Below are 21,096 nucleotides of genomic sequence, written 5' to 3' on the forward strand. Positions count from 1 at the left end.
TGCTTCTTGGAAATACAGATCGAATAGTAAGGGCGGAAACCTGCATCCTTGTGTACCATTTTTAATCCGAGTAATTCGTTCTTGGTCTTCTATTATCATTGTTCTCTCCTGAGAACATACTGCATATTACGTATCTTTCCTTTACTTCTATTGGTCTCAGAATTTTGAATATCTTGTACCGTTTGACAGTGTCGAACGTCGACAGATCCCATGAAGGTGTGTAAATTTTTTCAAGTCATGAATGCATGTCTGATGGACATTCCAATGTGAAGATACATTTACTGCAACCATCAATGATGTATCCATGCCTCGACGGGCTAAAATGACGGTAATATATTTGTCTCTCCCTTTGCAGGCATCACGAAATGCGCTAGCGTAAGCGTTGTAGACTCAATGACATATGGAAGTCTGGAGAGGTCCTGCAGACGTTCTCGATTAGCGGACAGTCTGCTATTGGCACGCATGGCAACAGACCGGAAACGCCAGTGTTCCCGTGTGCGGAGGGCGACCTCGCCTTGTTTACATTCTGACGGCTGTTGCTTACGTGCCGGTGTGACGTCTACGATACATTGCGAACCGTTACCGTAAATCTACACTCCGATTTACTTTCTGCAAGGACGTTGCCCGATTCAAAGCACTAGAGGTGAAAATCCCGGCGGCATTGTAGGAATACATCTATCGCCCGTGAGCAACACGGTCTGCGTTAAAATTGTTAACGTCGAGGCGAGCGAGCGCATCGAATTGCCATTCGAAATTCCTGCAGAAGATGTCGTCACGACATTCCGACCATACGGCACGGTCCGAGGCCATACCGTGGAGAAGTGGACGCAGTTTCGGACATATCCTGTCCTTAAACGGCGTCCGACAGGTCGCGCCATTGGCGCCTCGGAAGGCCCGCAGCCATGGCTGGCCATCGACCCCAGTCCTACAGTACCGATGCTGACGGCCGCTGACCAAACCCTCGGCAACACGAAGAAGATCGACTCGCTCATTGTCCCTACGGCAGCCTTCTTGCCAGAGCGATGCGACTCTCTGCAGTCGTCGGACACGGACAGTCACGTAAGGAACTAACGTTCTCTGAAACGTCGAAGATAAGGTGCCGAACCTTTTCCGGCCAAGAGGAGACTTTTCAGGTCGAGGACGAGGCCGCCGTCGACCCGAACGACGCCCACAAATCCGCCACTGCCGAAGGAGACGAAGTGAGGGCGGCGGCATCCACCGGTGTGCCTGCGACCATCCCCCAAAACACCATGGGGACTCCGAACTATGTAATGGACATATCACAGCCGAAACTACAACACGAACCACTACTCCATCTCCTGAGGACAAAATGGATGGTACACCCGTGCCAGCCTCCGAGCCAAGGCACGATGAGAAGGTAGAGGAGCTGACCTGTTACGTGACCCTACGTCATCGGCACCGCTCTGCCAATCATACTCTTCCCTCAACCCCTTGCCTGCGAGCGGGATGACGTTCCAGGTGACATCCACGCCCTTCCGTTGACGCCAGAGTGTACCAGCCTCCAGCGGTCCGGCATCAGGGCAATCTCGAAGAGATTCCTGTCACCGACGTTACCTTCCTTCCATCAGCTCGGGGCATGGCACTCCCTGCCATGGGGACACGCCTCATTAATGTCTACACCACTTTAGGCATCAGCCAATGATATGAACAGCCCCAGTTTGATTCTGAGGACATCCCTCCCCCCTCCTGTTTTTAGGGCAATACAAACACACCCTGCCAGGAAGTGACTTTAACTGCCTTCTGCACCCAAAAGATCAGGTTCCACTCTATACTACATCTCAGGAACTAGGTATAGTGGTGCAGTACCTGCTGATGTATGATACCTAGGATGTCCAACATGGCATCTGTTATGGCCATACCTTTCTTACCAGTCATTCTGCAAGCCATCTGGACAGGATGTATGTCTCACAGGATCTTAGATACAGGACGCCGAAAACTGGCCACTGGCCTTTTCCAACCATTGCGCTTACATCTGTATGGTCCTCCCTCCTCTCCATACTGTAAGGGGGAGCCGTGCGCCGTGGAAACTGAATACTTCTCATCTGCATGACTTGGCTTGTCGCTACCAAATCAACGAGACATGGGCAGCTCTCAACCCCAGACAACCAGTTGGAATGGCAAAGAACTAAGGCGAGGATAATTGCACTAGCACGTCTTACGTTGCAGGGAGTGGTGTTGGTTCAAATGGCTCTGAGCACTATGCGACTTAACTTCTGAGGTCATCAGTCGCCTAGAACTTAGAACTAATTAAACCTAACTAACCTAAGGACATCACACACACCTATGCCCGAGGCAGGATTCGAACCTGCGACCGGAGCGGTCGCTCGGCTCCAGAACCGCACGACCACTCCGTCCGGCGGAGTGGTGTTATGGTGTTATGGTCGCGGCTCCATGATCAGGTTGGGTTGGAAATCCGATCCATGCATCGTGTAAAGTCCCACGAACGACGGCGCCATTGGTAGCTCATCGACACTAGTCACGCCCCATGGCCCGCAGGTGACCAATCAGAAAGACACTGTGAACGCGTTCGTCGAACACTACCGATGTACTTACAGGGAAGAAGATGCCTGTACTGAAGCAGACGACTCCATTTTGCATTGCACCACATGCACCCTCTCCCACACAGAGGTGAATACTTTCAGAGTGATAGCCGCATGAGACGAAGTCGACGACGCAATCGATAAAGGTGCAGCCAACAGATCGCCCGACGTTGGCGGCTTACTGATTGAGTTTTACTGAACCTTCTGGGGATTCATGGCAACCCGGTGGACTACTGTGTTTCAAGAACTGATGATATCTGACCAAGCATACCCACCCGACTTTGCTGAGTGCATTATCATTCTGGTCCAAAAACCAGCCCATTGTTCGACAGTCACTAACTATAGACCGCTCAACCTGCTCAACGCCAATTACGTCATGGCCCGCTTACTGGCAGTGTCTCTCCAGACAATACTACTCCATGTCCTATCCACAGAACAAACGACGCTTGTGGGACAGGTTAACATACAGACTGCCACAGGGGAATGCCACGACTTAATTGAGATAGCGGCAGCCTGCAGACTGTTGAGCTATAGATTTCGATAACGCCTTCGATAAAGTGCGCCACCGATTCCTGCAGCCCGCATGGGAATCCAACCTCCAGCGCCTTCATAGCAGGGCCAATTTACAAGTCAATGGACGCTTAGAAAGGGCAGTACCGCCCACCGGTCAGTTCGGCAGGGGTGCCTCCTCTCTACCCTGCTGTATGCTATTGCCCTAGGGCCCCTCATTGGGGGTCCGACGACCGAGCTTCGCTATCACACTTTTCCCTGTCGGGCATACGCTGATGACCTTCTCCTCCTCGTCCGCTCCGGCTCCGAGATTCGAGCAGTCCTCAAACTGATTACACGTTAAGTGGCTGCCGTAGGCAGTGCCATGAACGTCGCCAAATCTTCTGTGATGTACAATGGACGAGGCCTCCAGCAAGGTGGAGTGGCACCACTGCCGCTAGCGCGGACGTTCCACACCTTTCTACAGGAGAACGGGTTGCTTCAGGGTTCCGTACTGAGTGTCGTCCTCTTCGCCACAGCCTTTCAGCTGGCACTTCGGGCTCTCTTTTCGTTGACCGCGACTAATTTCCGTCGGCTCTTACACGTCACCCGTAACGACGTTGCCAGAATCTTCTGCGCCACCAGGACTCACTTCAACGCATTGAGATCCTTAATTGTTATGTGGCATCAAAATTGGTCCATGTCGTGCAGGTGTTCCCTCTGCTGACGGCGGTATGGCGCAACGTACAGGCGGCCCTTGGCATTATCTTAAAGCTAAATTCATGTTTAAATTCCGTTATGAGACACTTACCTTGCCCCCTCAGAAAGGTAGCCTCAGACTCGTCAACTTCTGTATGCGAGCTGCGGATTTGTATTTGAGTAGTACGAGAAGACAATGGACCAGACGGGGCACATCCATAAGGCACAGCTTGCTTGAGGTCCTCCTGCATGCTTCCATCTCTCCGCCAGTGTCTCTCGGCCACATCAAACCTCATCTGTCCCACAATTGGAGCTTTTTCGTCGACTATAGTTACACACACTAACCTCCCACTACTGTGTCAAGTTTCCCATAATGTGATGGTGACCAAATATGCCTCCATCCGGTGGCCCACAGTGTATAGTACGTTCCACAAGCCCTTCCTTCCTACAGATGTCCGGGTAATGTTGTGTTACATAGCCAACAGGAAATTTGTCAACAGAAAATTTGCCACAAAACGGCGACTACACAATATTGGTTTGTCGGAGTCCCGTCTTCGTCTTCTCTGCCAGCAACGCGACGGTGACGAACACCGTCTGACCCGCGCCTCTTCGCACGACGTTTGGCGATTAGTGCAGCAAATAATTGCCTCCTACATCCAAGTGCCACCAGATACGATAGAACCGTAGATGTTTCTCTACAAGGTGGACAAACAGTTCCCCCCCTCCCCCCCCCCCCCAAATATCATGCCATTACGTGGGTCAAGGAATGGGCGGTCGGTGACCTATTCCGTGAGAGACCGCCTCGACTTATGAACCTATTTACAATCAGCCCATGTAGCGCTCAAACACACGCCACGTTGCCGAACATTATTTGCCAACCGAACTTATTTCTCAACTGTCTTCGAGGTGTCTCTGTTAGACCTCAACTCAATTTGGGAGCGTCTGGTGTTGAGGGCACCTCCCCCTTCCAACTGCCTCTGGCGGTGATTCGCTTTAAGCCTCCTATGATAGATTCTACCCCTGACCTCCGCGAATGGGTGAGCGCACCGTAAATGCGCGGATTTTATTTATTTTTCCTTTCTTTTACCAGTTTTTTTGTTTTTTTCTATGTGGGCAACGTCTGATCCACATAATTTCATAATAACAGTAAAAATTACAGAAAAAATAAATAAACAAAAAATAAAGCCTTCCACTTCTGTTGATTCCTGTCGCCCACTTTCCTGTGCTCCATCGGCTCGGTGGCTGCGAGGGGGACACTGGCCAGGTTTCGGGATTCAACATCTGCCCACTCTACCCCTTGAGCCCCCACCATTCCATTACTTTAAAAAAAAAGTTAGCGACCGCATGCGATAAGCGAGAAATCCGGGTTCGAGTCCCAGTGTGGCATAAGTCTTTATGTGTCACAAACAACTGATATCAATCTGGATTCGCATATGCAAATCCATTTTCGTACTAAGCTTTACCCTTCCTTAAAGCTAAACTGATCGTCTTTCAACAGATCCTTAATTTTTTCCAATGTTCTGGGTATTATTCTGGTCAGCAACTTGAATGCAGGGCCTGTTAAGTTGACGACGCGATAGTTCTCAAACTTATCTGCCCTTACTGTCTTCTGACTTGCATAAATCATCATGCGTTCCATGCTCGGTGTTTGCTTCAGTTTAATCTTCCTAGATGAGAGGCCGTGGTCGATATATAAAATTATTCTCTGACGTTCCGGTCTCCGAATGGAGGTAAGAGACCTGGGGCCCCCTATTTTATAGTGCCGTATAAAGGGCACCACCATTTGTCAAGCAATGTCGATAACGCTTACGCTATCGTTCTCAATTAAAAGTGAGTCATCCTCATTGTGTTGATGCAAAATCGACATCTACATCTATTCTAACTTAATAACTTCGTCTTTTCTGTTAAAATTATTATAGTGTTTGTGAATCTCTATGCTGACCCTGAAAACGCATGGCAATTGGCTGTTTTTGCTGACAAATTATATTTTGTGCTATCCATCTCAGAAGATATGTTCTGCTACAACCGATTTGTCGGTATGCCAGGTGGTAGTTCCTTTTGTGTCCGGCTAACCGGATGTTACACATCTTTCTGTGGTCCCAATTTATACTTGCCTACAACTACGTGGAATTTTGTATACACCAGGTTTCGAAGATGGACGTCGTATACCTTTTCCGTTTTCAGCATACTTCTATGTTCTTGGTGGAGCTGAAGATTGTTTCAACCCCATAGTTGGCCAACGCTTTCCCAATCCGATCCGAAACATTTTTAATGATCGGGAGAAAAATTTTCCCGGTTGACGACCGTTATTTCTCTTTAGTTCAGGCTTTTTGTGATCTTATACGGAGTGCTTCCTTATTGCAGTAACAGTTGATCTTGAAAACCTATCGTAGATGACTCAGTACGTAAATAAACCAGCTAAAAAGTTTTATTAGCCTTGTCCACCAACGTTTTAATGATATCTCTTTTTTGTCTTCCTACTAGAGAAATCGACCAGTGTGCGTAGTTTTCCTGTGCAAGCTGAATCTGCAGCTGTGATACATATTAGGTAAATTGGAGGGGGAAGGGGAGAAAGGAAAGGGAAGGAACTGATGATGCCAGCTGCATCGGATCTTTATGTGCAATTAGCGGCAACAGGTGAAAATGTATATCGGAGTGGGACGCGAAACCAGGATCTGCCGTTTACAAGGCATTTGCGTTAACCAATGTGGTACCCGGACATAGTATTAACTGCCAATGCGTGCACTATCTCGGCAATCTTCTCGGCCGACTCACACCTCCAACGAGCGCTACCCCTTATCTGCAGTCTTCGCCCATGTTGCCTTGGGCTCGATCACCAGATCTCTCTACAATACAGCCCACCATCGGACGATAATTTCAGCGTCACCCACAACAAGTAGTAAGCGTCACTGTATTGATCGGCCAAGTGCAACAGGCATGGAACTCCATCTTATAAACTGACATCCGGCACCTGTAGAACGCAATGAATGCACGTTTGCGTGCTTGCTTATTAATGTACGAGCATTTCGCATTTGCAGTGGCTTATCCCGGGCCTACCTGTGATCTAGCAATGTTAATCACTTAAGAATGTTACCTAGACGAATGATATACGAAATTTCATTACCCTACATTAATTAGTTTTTGGTATTGCGATTTTCTTCCGACTGTCTATTTTGAAATACATACATCAAAAAAAGTTTTGCATCACCTCGGTTCCGAGCGTTCCGGAACCAGTACAGAAAATTGGGATAGAGATCAACATTAACATCATTTCCTCCCTATGAAAACCACACATTGCATGTTGTACCAGAATACAGCGAAACCTTGAGAGGTGATGGTCCAGACTGCTGTACACACCTCTAATACCCAGTAGCACGTCCTCTTGCATTGGTGCATGCCTGTATTCGTTGTGACATACTATCCACAAGTTCATCAAGGCACTGTTGGTCCAGATTGTCCCACTCCCCCACTCTCCATCGGCGATTTGGTGTAAATCCCTCAGAGTGGTTGGTGGGTCACGCCGTCCATAAACAGCCCTTTTCAATCTATCCCACGCATGTTCGATAGGGTTCATGTCTGCAGAACATGCTGGCCACTCTGGTCAAGCGATGTCATTATCCTGAAGGAAGTCATTCACAAGATGTGCACGATGGGGGCGTAAATTGTCATCCATCAAGACGAATGCCTCGCCAATATACTGCCGATATTGTTGCACTATCGTACAGCAGTTACGGCGCCTTCCATGACCACCAGCGGCGTACGTCGGCCCCACATAATACCACCACAAAACAATAAGGAAAATCCACCTTGCTGCACTCGCTGGACAGTGTAGCCGGCTGGAGTGGCCGTGCGGATCTAGGCGCTACAGTCTGGAACCGCGAGACCATTGCGGTCGCAGGTTCGAATCCTGCCTCGGGCATGGACGCGTGTGTTGTCCTTAGGTTAGTTAGGTTTAAGTAATTCTAAGTTCTAGGGGACTGATGACCTCAGAAGTTAAGTCCCATAGTGCTCAGAGCCATTTGAACCATTTTTTGGACAGTATCTAAGGCATTCAGCCTGACCGGGTTGCCTCCAAACACGTCTCCGGCGATTGGCTGGCTGAAGGCAAATGCGACAGTCATCGGTGAAGAGAACGTGATGCCAATCCTGAGCGGTCCAATCGGCTTGTTGTTGGGCCCATCCGTACCGCGCTGCATGGTGTCGTAGTTGCAAAGATGGACCACGCCATGGACGTCGGAAGTGAATTTGCGCATCATGCAGCCTGTTGCGCACAGTTTGAGTCGTAACACGACGTCCTGTGGCTGCACGAAAAGCATTATTCAACGTAGTGGCGTTGCTGTCATGTTTCCTCCGAGCCATAATCCGTAGGTAGCGGTCATCCACTGCAGTACTAGGCCTTGGCCGTCCTGAGCGAGGCATGTCATCGACGGTTCCTGTCTCTCTGTATCTCCTTCATGTCCGAACAACATGGGGTTGGTTCACTCCGAGACGCCTGGACACTTCCCTTGTTGAGAGCCCTTCCTGGCACAAAGTAACAACGCGGATGTGATCGAACCGCGGTATTGACCATCTAGGCATGGTTGAACTACAGACAAGACGAGCCGTGTACCTCATTGCTGGTGGAATGACTGGAAGTGATCAGCTCTCAGATCCCCTCCGTCTAACAGGCGCTGCTCATGTATGGTTGTTTACATCTTTGGGCGGGTTTAGTGACATCTCTGAACAGTCAAAGGCACTGTGTCTGCGATACAATATCCACAGTCAACGTCTATCTTCAGGAGTTCTGGGAACCGAGGTGATGCAAAACTTTTTTTGATGTGTGTAGATATATGAAGAGCTCCGGGAAAAACGTGGTAAATCACATTTAGTACATTATTCAGGAGAGGAAATTTAAACTTTCAATATTACAGATAACACTTAAAACACTACAATCTAGTGTGAGCAATATAACTTCGATGTCAAATTTAATTATTGTAGAGCAAGTACCTCAGAAAAAAATAACAATTCTAATTATATGGTAAAAAAGACAATACATGCAAAGAAAATACATCTTTGTCACTAAATGAATGTGGTGAAATCATTACCTTTTGGTAGACTTTTGTCACCTCTTTGTATTGTTTAGCCTTGGAATTTCTTTTTATTGGTCTTGAATTTTGGTTCGTTAAGTGGTAGATTAGAATAGAGATTTCTTGCGCCTTGACCACAATACTGTTTAAGTTATTGAAGGTCTGCATCTGTTTCGTAAGATATTGGTAGGAGTTCTGAAAGTATACTCCTAAAGTTAGTTATCCCCAAAAACTTCGCGAAAAGTTTCATATAACGGGAGACAAATCATTATATCCTCGATCGTCAGGTCCCATGGGTTGATACACAGGCTACACGTGTAAGTGTAGATCGTGAGAACATTCCAAATCTAATCGTGGCCAGGTTCCATCGTAAGTAATCCTGTATTTGAACAACTTACCTTCCTACACAACCAAAGCTTCTCTTAAGGGTCGTGTCTTCAGAGAAGTTTGTAACATGCTTTTAAAAAAGTCGTCCAGTCTCGCATAATTTCTTGCTGAACAAGAATGGCTTTGTAAGTCATTGGATTCATTCTAGTGGTTTCAATAGCCTTAATCCAGTCTTTTGGTAACTCTGTAGTAGTTTTTCTATTTTATCAAACCGAAGTTTTATCGCATTCCATGTAGAAGTGTCCTCATGCTGGAAATTCTATCTTCGTACTATCTAATCTCTGAGCCGTATGAACGACATAGTGAAGGTATAAAAACACTGCATATTTCTTATTCTCTCCTGAGTACGAATAACAGAATATTACAAGAACACATACTTTTGGATCAAGGATTTCAAGCACATAACTGTACAAAAAAAGAGCTAATAAATTAATTCAGCCATTTACTCCCTATATTTTCGGTGTAAGTTGTATCAGTCATGTACATTTGATGAATGAAGAAATGTTAAACCATAATTGATGCTTGTAATAAACATCACTTGGCAAGGGTACATACTTGTTAATAGTCCATGCGTACTGCTTCATTTTCGTTTATCTTTTGACTTTCTTCCATTCTTTTTCGCTTTCTTGAATTAAATGTATCAGCCCTTATCTTATGAATCTGGTCTTCCGTGCTAAGTACTTTGTTTTTTAACTTCTAACTTTCCTTTTTCAGAAATGTTTCGTGAAAACCTTGCATTCAACCTTTTAATTCTGCTTGAACTTTGTCACAAGTTGAGCAGGCGACAGTACGCAGATACCCCAACGATAAGTTGAATTTTCTGTTAAATATATTTCGGTATGTCCCCATGCCAACAGAAAGTTAATGGTACTTTTCTTTGTATAGCTCAAGTCACTTTTTTATTGATAGGTCTTCTTGAAGGTACATTCTGTCTGCCTTCCCTTGTCATAGTGGGTCTCTCTTCCATTAAATGCACCTGTGTGGTTTATAACGGCTGCCACCTTTTCTTAGGATAGTTTCCAAGCACGTATATCTCATTTGTCTTTGGGAGGTATTCCAGTATCCTTCGTATTCGACTATATAGTATGCAGTCTGTGCTTTCTTACTTCATGCAAAGCAATAACAGCCTTTCGGCAAAGAGAAATTTCACTCATCGTATCATTTCGTATGATTCTTACAGTGCTTTAGAAAATGGAATATCTGACATTGGAATCTTAATACCTCGGCCTTCTACGAGCAATTAATATCACAGAAGTTATTTCAGTTACCTAACAAATCCTTTGTAAGCTGTTTTTTTTTTCTTGAGCTCAGATTTGTCTGAAACATTCAAACAGTGAGTATTTGCAGTCACTGCCTAACTTGTCCTAAGATCCCTACAAACCTTACTCATTTGCTAAAACTTTTTCTCTTTTTTAGCTGATTGGTTAACAGATGATTTCTCACATTCTTGTGATAATCCACACATTTTGAAAATTCTGAAAGGATCACGCGACTATAACACTTATAACTAAAAACCTTTACTATAAGGAAATAACACAGAGTAAGAAACACAAACTATCACGTTTGCAGTCGCAACTCAATTGACCTAAAAGGTGTAATGTTAACAGCGGAAGCAAACCTTGGACTTGCCCCATCCTTTTCGCGAAAAGACCGACGCAGAACGTTATTACCGTTGCTGATCTACAGTACTAAGCGAGCCGTATTTCTTTGAAGAGAGTGTCACAGATGACTCTTTCCTAGAGATACTGATCATTATAACTCCAGATACTAACGTCATTTCTTTCAATGAAGGTTACTACTTTCAACAGAATGGGGCGCCACCTCATTTTCAACTTGATGTGAGGTAGGAGGAGGAGATTAGTGTTTAACGTCCCGCCGACATGGAGATCATTAGGGAAGGATGGAAAAGGAAAGCGGCTGTGCCCTTTCGAATGAACTATCACAGCATTTGCCCTAAGCCATTTAAGGAAATCAGGGAAAACCTAAATCAGGATGGCCGAACGCGGGTTTGACCCGCCGTCCTTCTAAATGCGAGTCTAGTGTGCTAACCATTGCGCTACCACGCTCAGTGCTGATGTGAGGTAATTTCTCCATCGCAGATTCCCGTGAGTAGTATAAAGAGGAAGAGATGTGGAGTATCTAGCCATTTTGATTTATATCTTCAGGTCACTGCCTGGAATACAGTGTATGCCAGAAACCACAGAAATGTGGCGACCTAAGAGAGAAAATTGAAAGTATTCACCGTGCTGTTCCATTAGAAAAAATACAATAGGTATGTCTCTCTATTCTAAATTGTTGTCGACGATACACTGCATGGATGGCGGTCAGTTTGTGCATATACCGTCATAATGTATACGACACCATAAAAGTTTCATTTATCTTTTTTAATTAGAGAAATACTCACTTTCAGAGACTTTGTACCTTATTTTGGGACTTCTGTACACTTTTTCTGATAGTTCACCCCTGAATCCAGATGTGATTCTATAATTTGCATTCCCGCTTCAACTTTCATGTCATAATGGTTTCAATAAATGCTTGCAGTCGGAATGCGTCCCCGAGCTGTACGCAAGAAGAAATTGCAATTACCTTGAGATCTCCACATACTCACCATTAGTATTTCTCTTACTGGATAAGTGTGAGTAGTCGTTTACAGTTCTCATATATCTCCGTCGGATTAACAACCTGAGTAAGGGGAACTGAAGGAAATCTGTTCCCATTGTGGAGAAGTACTTTGCTGAATGAACAAACGCCATTCGTTTACACTGGTCAAGAGCTTTTATAACCGTTACCGAACTCGACATCATTACAAAAAATGACATGTCACCTTCTTTGCAGAAATATTCAGAAAAACAGCATGGTATTCTTGATAAACAGTCATGTATGTATGCAAAGAAAAGATTCCATACTTTAATCTCGAAGCTAGAAGCTCAACCCGTTGCTTCGACGAATTTAAATCACGAACGAGATCGTTGAGATACCCTTGATACAAAATTTTTGACTCAGTTAATTGATAATGGCCTTGAAATGTAGGGTCGGTATGCAAATATTGTTTGCCGTCTCTTTTTTGTCTGAATTAGCGCAAAACACAAACCACAAATCTCGCTCTTGGAACAACTAGCAAGCAGTGACTTCCAGCAATGGTCAGATCTCAATGCTGAGATACAAGTAGTAACCAAAATTGTAGCAAGGATAGGGTTGCAGTAGATGTGGGTGGTGTTGGATTGAGAGGAGAATACATGCTCGCACAATTTTCATTTATTTTCTATAGATAACTTTCCTTCCAGGAAGGCGTGAGACAGACAGAATACGCTACACCTAACATCAGATTTGAAATAGGCGCAATAATTTAAAAATAAGACAAAATACATAATATCAATGAACGTCCAGGATAGCAATTAAATATCAGTCACTTGTTTTCCTTCTTAGAACATCATATTTGAAAAGATGCAGTAATTTAAAAATAAGAAATAAAATACATAACATGAATGATTATCCAGAATACAACGAAACATCAGTCACTTTTTTTCCTTCTTAGAAACCAAAAGGCCCTATAATTTAGCAACATCAGGCATAAGTTGCAAAAATATTACAATACATGTTATTACACAGTCACAGTTCAACCCTCTACCATGGTACCCAACAGCTTTCCTTAGAACAGGTTCAAAGTATCTTGACAACTCAACTTTACACATTTTTCCCGAAGCCTGTTACAAATGACTACTAATGCCAAAAAAGGCCATTACAAGCACACATTCGACGGTCCAGATTTTCAACTTTTGTACAGTCACCAAAATTGGCAGGAAAAAAGGTTACAAATGACAAGCTAGCAGTAGTGAATAGTGAACTGGCCAACCTGAGCCAATGTTTCGAGTTACACCCTAACCGCTGATAGGCCGAACGAAAAACACATCAAATAAGCTCTAACCGCCCAAGCCATTTGCTAGGGGCAACGTAGAATCACAATTTCCTTGGTTACACCACCCCATAGGGGAATTCTGCAACAGCAGTAACCCAGGTTAACGTGTTTAAGTTCACCCAGCCACCAGGGAAACGAAGACACGTACAAGCATAATTTCTTATGTACCAGACGCCAAGAGATAAACAATTACGAGCAGTCAGTGAACAATTTCCGTCCATCAAGTCACTCCTTCGGCGCAGCTGACAAGTATCGTAAAGGCTTCACTTTTATTTTCATTACAATGCAATGAAAAGTTCCTTTTTCCATGCATATAGAAACAGAGGTACCCCGCAACACCAGCAGCTGAAGACCCTTCATGTTCAGAACACTTGAACTATCGCAACAGACAAGTTTGTCAATATACACCGAGTTCACATCGCGTAGGACAAAATGTTCAGCCACAGAAATATAGCACCCAAGGCAGAGTGCCTACAGCAGACACAATATTTCATCCCAAGAGAGCAGAAAACTGTCTGCAGAAAATGATACTCTTCATCGCAACCAACTCAAAAGTCATTCTGCCCTATCTTCTGTACCGACCAATTGCCATCAAATGTCCACAGCCCGACCCGCCACAGCCAATATCTGTTCACATCCTCCATTCGCCTCACCTCAGTGTGGAGGAACCGTATATTTTTCCTGGACGACGACTGGAATTCCAATCAACTGCTCCTTGCAGAGCGCCGCACTGCCTCCCGTCATCCACCAGAAGGCGCCCTTTCGCCCTAGCGGACAACCGCTGCTCTCCGGAGGCACGCTCTTAGCTGTCGGCCGCGGCGGGAAGTTGAAGCACCGGCGCTCGGTGTGACGCCGTAACGTCGCAAAAAATAATGTGCTCTACTTGTTCTAAAAGCCCCCGGTAATAACGATTAAACTTGTTTGTCATATCCGCTCGTTTCCTATCCACGGGTTTCTGAAACAAACGCGCAGATGCAGCAACAAAGTTTCTCTGACTTAACCACACTTTTGAAGCAGCTGTCATGGTGTGTCCGAAGTATGTAGACACTAGTGGGAATGGCTACCAACGCAGACGAAATATTTCTTGCAGTGTTTAGCATTGTGCATAAAGAAGAAAAAGTAAACAAGAAGCCGGTCTACGGAATGGTTGAAACAGAGATATGTTTATCTATGAAATATCTGCTAAAGGAAATATTACACTCAGAGAACCTGATCACTACATCAACTTTTTTTCCGAACAGACAGTCAACCATTTAATAACTTGTCAGCATTACTTAGCATTCTCATTAAAAAAAAGACACCGTTACTGGAAAAATCTATTGTCTTCATGTCTTCAATTGGTTCTCTAATGAAAGTACATTAAAATACCGCAACATGGGAACATAAAGATCACCCTTGGCAGACCTGGAGAGCTTCGATTTTTTTATTTTATTGCACTGCAACTTGCATGTTGTACGTGGAACATTCATTTTCTTCTTAATCTCATACTGCGTAATATCTCCCCGAGAAAAATTCAACGTCCCTACCATTTTCATAATTTCCATTTTTTTTTTTTTTTTTTTTTTTGCTTTTATCCTTGACCGTAATACCTATAACTGTGTAAATACAGTGAGATAAATTGTACTAAATACTCTTCTCGCTAAACATGCGTGGTGAAACATCGACACAAACAACGTACAAATGGTTCAAATGGCTCTGAGTACTATGGGACTTAACATCTAAGGTCAGCAGTCAACTTAGAACTACGTAAACCTAACTAACTAAACCGAGGCAGGATTCGAACCTGCGATCGTAGCGGTCGCGCGGTTCCAGACTGAAGTGCCTAGAAACAACGTACACCATCCCGTCAGGTCCACCGTCAATTAAAATTTTCCTTAAACTCCATCAAACACGGTCTACTTTCGTCAAACAAAGCCACACACTGCCAAATATTTGACAAAACAAGTGAAGTCTGAGTAATTATTTGAACGTTGGCAGGGGCCTTAACGTGACTCACCGACAATGCTGCCCAACCAACTTCACTGCCTAACGATACATTTCTTAACTGAGGGTCATTGGCCGTAATTCCTTACACATACTTCGATTGTTTTCCGAGAACTGAATCTGAAGGGAATTTAGTTTCCCAATTCAGCACCCACGCCTTCCGAAGGAACAAGAAAGACGATCATTAGCAATGGTACGGTATGTGTGTAAATGTAGGTGTGGCGGATCTGTTTGAACAGTCAAAATCGTAGTTCAATTTTCTGGCTTCTCTGCGTGTTCACGTGACACGTAGGCGAACAAATATCAAGTACAAACACACAAAACTGAATTTTACTTTACTTAAATCCTACCCCGCTTACAGCTTATTAACAAATGACCCTCGTTACTAGTTTTACCTTCACTTTATTTTAAAAACGTTTCAAACACTGTTGGCTGTGCAGGGATTGTTGTCCAATACCGAGCGTGATAGTCCATGTAGGAGGCGGGGAAATCAGAGAGTACCCACACGGTGATGGACCCCTGAGTGCACGTCGATCCATTGGTGCCTGCACTCTTTCCTGCCCATCAATGCCGAGAAGTATATGTATATCTAATTTGGGTTGTCGTTTATGCGGTGTGGCATCCATGAGAAGAACGCTCGTTAGAGTGGGTGGCACCAAGGCAGACCAGTCTCAACAAAGGGAATCGAACCACGCCGGCGGCCGTATGTCCACAGCAGGCCCATCACAGTGATCATCTCACCCCCAAAGCGTTTCCCTCACTGAGTAAAAATCGAGACAATACCAGACCTGTCAAATAAAGAAAGAGGTTCGAGCCTCAATTCTTGGTCTGTACGAGGACAACGGAAAACTCTTCTTAAATACCAAGCTATAATTTTTTGTGGAGGAATCGAGCAAGGAAAACGAGGACACTCGTAAAATAAACAAAATCCGCAACCGAATGGTACTGATTAAAACAGCTTCCTCCTCACAATGCACATCCCTGTCACAACGTCTTCTCAAAGGAACATATAATATTCCACAGTAACCATACAATTAAGACGAAAGGAAGGAAGATTAACGTCCTGTCGACATAGTAGTCATTAGAGACGGAAAAAAAGCTCGGATTGTGTCAAGGATGGTGAAGGAAACTGGCCGTGCCCTTTAAAAAGGAACCATTCCGGCATTCGTCCAGAGCGATATAGGAAAATCACGGAAAACCTAGATCTAGATGGCCGGAAGCGGGTTTGAACCGTCGTTCTCCCCAATGCGGAAGCAGTATGCTACTACTGCGTCACCTCACTCGGTACCATACAGTTCACACTCAAGAATCTACCTTGGAACGTTGTGGGGTTCATTTTGTCCGTCGGGTCTAACGAAGGTCTAAAGTGAACAAAGTAGTCGCCACTGTAATTACGTGTTGAGAGTGATTTACTATCGCATATAGATTATAATTTATCTGGTTGATTCCAAGCACTATATAGCATCCACTATTATGCGCTTCAAGTGCATGAAATTTGTTTTCTAGTTGTATATAGTTTCTAGTTGTAATATATACATTCGTGGTTATTATGGAGGACCATTATACAACTACATGGCATGCCCCGTGTGTGCAACATCCTTACTGTATCAGTTCTTTGGAGAATCAATTCCTGCTGATCACCGATCTCTCATGTCACAAGAAGGAAATGTGAGATACAAGAGGCCAAGAGTTCAAGAATTTTGACCGTTTAAAACATCAGGAAGTCAGGAGCAAGGACAACCGTGACTCATCCAAGGACAGCACCTACGACCGCAGATACATGCAATACAGGCTTCGTCTGCAAGTTGTCCGAGATCTGGCTCTGCAGTAGCACTTCCTTAGCGGTCGCAGACGGCAACAATATGGCGGGCAAGGCATATCAACCATAACAATCTGGATTCTGTCCAAAACGCGCCAGTCTGTTTTGATGTGGAACTTCAGCTGTCACCACAGAAAAATGCGGCTCTAAATTCTCCATGGGAAGCGTCAGTGGTACACGCATTGCGGCCAACAGCGTCATAGGGTTACTTTTCCTCCATAAAACACGTGCCATGTAAGCATGGAGCAGAGGTCGCTCCACTAGCTGTGTATTTAGGACAAGACCCGGCCTATCTCTGCCACTTCAGTCCAATGAGACAATGCGAGCAACGACTCAAGTGTCGTGAAAGAACATTTCGTCAGTAAAGACGCAGGTTGCATTGCTCTAGCCCAGTGTGTCCTCATCGTTGATATCCAAGGCATTATCGCTGTCCGCAAGAGGTAGGTCCCAGGAGTCTGATGATCGCATCGTTTCGCGGACTGAATTTTTCCATTTCGGAAAGTCTTTGGTTTTCCTACCCCTTCCTCCAAACTAGGAAAAACTCAACAAACACTTCTTGACAGCACATTTGTCAAGCGATTTCATCAGATGATCTTTGTGTGGCGTTCCAGTGATGAGGGACAGGACATATGTGGAACGTAGATACTGTAACTAAAGTCTCCCAGAGATTTCTGAGCTGTTTAAATGGGAGGCCTATATCTGTATTAACTCCACCTAATTTAGAGTCACCTCACGTATAATCTGAAGGCGTGGATGATTAAAGAAGTGTTTTTAAAAGTAACTCAGTATTCTGCTTTCCGGGTATCAGTGCGAGTTTACTTTACATTAACCATAAGGACATGAAAAGAAAGCGATTTCACATTCCTACCTAAGGTTTGCAGTTCAGAACAAACACCAGTTAGCACAGTAACCGACGTTGTATTCACACTAGTTAAAGAAAGGCTTCAACAGGTCAGTGCTAACTTCTTTCAAGAAGTATTTACAGTCCTCATCGAAAGTCAGTAGCACCGCCAATACCCCCTTGGGAAGGGGCACCCGTATTGACATCTATGCCCGTTTTTATAACTTGTCCTCTACTGCACTGTTGTTAGGAGGGTGGTTTGGTAAGTATAGTAAATTTCCATGAAAGAATGGAACATTTTCGTTGCGCTCTCATCGTTGGTAAGCGTGATTAGTCTAAGGATCTTATAAAGAATTTCAATGTACAGCATACAGTTTTTTGTTGACAACTGTCTGAACTCGTCAGTGTGTCGATTAAGGTTGGAAACAGAGAAAACCGAGTCTCGTGCTGTTACTAAACATTTTCATCTTAAGGGTTGGACTCCCGCCCAACCATAATAGAATTGGATAAAGTTCACGCTAGCCCTGCACCATAACTGAAGACCATTTACTTTTGGATTTTTGAATTTAAACGTGGTTCGACAAACAACCAATTCCAATCGCGCTACAGCCGTCTAATTTAGATTACCACAAAGGACGCCACTGACAAAATCCATGTTTTGGTAACGCAAGACCGCCGAATAAAAAATTAATGAGATTGCTGGGCATCTCAACAGAGCGAGTGCTGCACGGAGAATTGGATATGACGAGACTGTGTGCGAGGTGGGTGTTGCGATTGCTCACAGTCGATCAATAGCGCATCTAGCACAACATTTCAGTATCATATCTGGTGACGTTTAATCACAGCTTGTAAGACACTTGGCGCCCATTTGTGACTTTGATGAAACGTGGATCCATCATTACACACCAGACTCAAAACGGCAATCAAAACAGTAGACAAAGGATGGGGAAAGTGCACCGAGGAAGGCAAAGACCATTTTGCTGTCGGTAAGGTGACGGTTATTGTTTTTTGGGACTCTCAAGATATAATCCTCATAGATTACTTGGAAAAAGCCGGAACCATAACAGGACCCTACTACGCTTCATTTCTGGATCGTTTGAAACCTGCGTTGGCTGAAGAAAGAACAAGGTTGGCACACAAAACGTGCTCTTTCACCAGGATAATGCACCATCTTGTGGCGAAGGTGCATGAATTGGGCTTTTAATTGGTTCCTCATCTACCCTCTTCACCAGAATTAGCCCTAATTTACTTCTTCCTGTTCCCGAACATGGAACGTTGACTTCGTGGGAAGAAATTTTCATCAGATGATGAAGCGTTAGTTTCAGTCAACGAGCATTTAGCAGATGGGCTGAAGACGCTGGAGAATCGCTGGACCAAGTGTATATCCCTCAAAGGAGACCGTGTCAAGAAGTAATTTGCGATGTTTAGGAAACAAACGTTTTTCATGCTTTTTTACTAGAGTTATACTGAGGTGACAAAAGTCATGAGATGGCGATATGTACATATAACGATGGTGTTAGTATCACGTAAACAAGATGCAAAAGATCAGTGCATTGCGGTGATCCCATTTGTACTCAGGTGAGTCACATGAAACGTTTTTCGACGTGACTATGGCTGTACAACAGGAATTAACAGACTTTGAACGCGGAATGGTAGTTGGAGCTAGAAGCATGGGACCTTCATTTCCGGAAATCGTTAGGGAATTACATATTCCGAGATCCACAATGTCAAGAGTGTGCCGAGAAGACCGAATTTGTACCGAATTTCAGCCATTACCACGCACCAAGGGCAACACAGTGCCAGATGGCTTTCACTTAACGACGGCAAGCAGCGGCATATGCGTGGAGTTGTCAGTGCTAAGAGACAAGCAATACTGCGTGAGATAACCGCAGAAATCAATGTACGACGTACGACGAACGTATCCGTTAAGACAGTGCGGCGAAATCTGGCTAAATAGTCTATGGCAGCAGACGACCGATGCGAGTGCCTTTGCTAATAACATGAATTCGCCTGAAGCGCCTTTCCTGGGCTCGTGACCATATCGGTTGGACTCTAGACGATTGAAAACCAGTGGCCTGGTCAGATATGTCCCAATTTCATTTTGCAAGAGCTTATGGTAGTGTTAGATCATGGCGCAGACGCCACGGAGCAATGGACCCAAGTTGCATACAAGGGCCGTCCTGGGTGGCCGAGCGGTTCTAGGCGCTTCAGTCTGGAACCGCGCGACCGCTACGGCCTGCCTCGGGCATGATTGTGTGATGTTCTTAGGATAGTCAGGTTTAAGTAGTTCTAAGTTCTAGGTGACTGATGACCTCAGATGTTGAGTCCCATAGTGCTCAGAGCCATTTGAACATTTTGCATATAAGGCAGTGTGCTAGCTGTCGGTGGCTCCATAATGGTGTGGGCTGTGTAAACATGGAATGGACTACGTCCTGGCTATTTTCGGGCATTGGAGAGCATTTGCAGCCATTCATGCATTTTATGTTCCCAGACAACTATGGAAATTTTATGAACGACAATGCGCCATGTCACTGGGACCACTGTTGTTGACGATTGGTTTGAAGAACATTATGGATAATTCGAGCGAATGATTTAGCACCCAGATCACTCGACATGGGTCCCATCCATCATGTATGGGATGCGATTTAGAGGTCAGCTGCCGCGCGGGATTAGCCGAGCAGTCTAGGGCCGCTGCAGTCATGGACTGTTCGGCTGGTCCCGGCGGAGGTTCGAGTCCTCCCTCGGGCATGGGTGTGTGTGCTTGTTCTTAGGATAATTTAGGTTAAGTAGTGTGTAAGCTTACCGACTGATGACCTCAACATTTAAGTCCCATAAGATTTCACACACATTTGAAAATTTTTGAGAGGTCAGCTCGTGCACCGGCAACACTTTCGCAATTACGGACGGCTACAGAGGTAACATTGCTCAATATTTCTGCTGTGACTTGTTGAGACATGCCACATTGATCTGCAGCACTTTGAGAGCAACACTTTCGCAATTATGGACGGCTCCAGAGGTAACATTGCTCAATATTTCTGCTGTGACTTGTTGAGACATGCCACATTGATCTGCAGCACCGCGCCGGACAAAAGGAGGTCCTACGCGATATTAGAGGTATCCACTTACTTCTGCCACCTCGGTGTATCAAATCACCGAGTGTCGCCCACATTTACACTTGCGGCAATTTTTATAATTCTTCCTCCTTCGCGCGGTGGTTATTTTGGTGGTGGTCGTGGTGGGGGTAATCACGATCGTCTAGCACAAGTGAAAGAAAGTGCACTGCCACGACACGCGTACAAAGGTTGTGAGATCAGCCAGACGGAGGCACTGGACGG

This window comes from Schistocerca nitens, chromosome 2 (assembly GCF_023898315.1).
Source record: "Schistocerca nitens isolate TAMUIC-IGC-003100 chromosome 2, iqSchNite1.1, whole genome shotgun sequence".
NCBI classification, from domain to species: Eukaryota; Metazoa; Arthropoda; class Insecta; order Orthoptera; family Acrididae; genus Schistocerca; species Schistocerca nitens.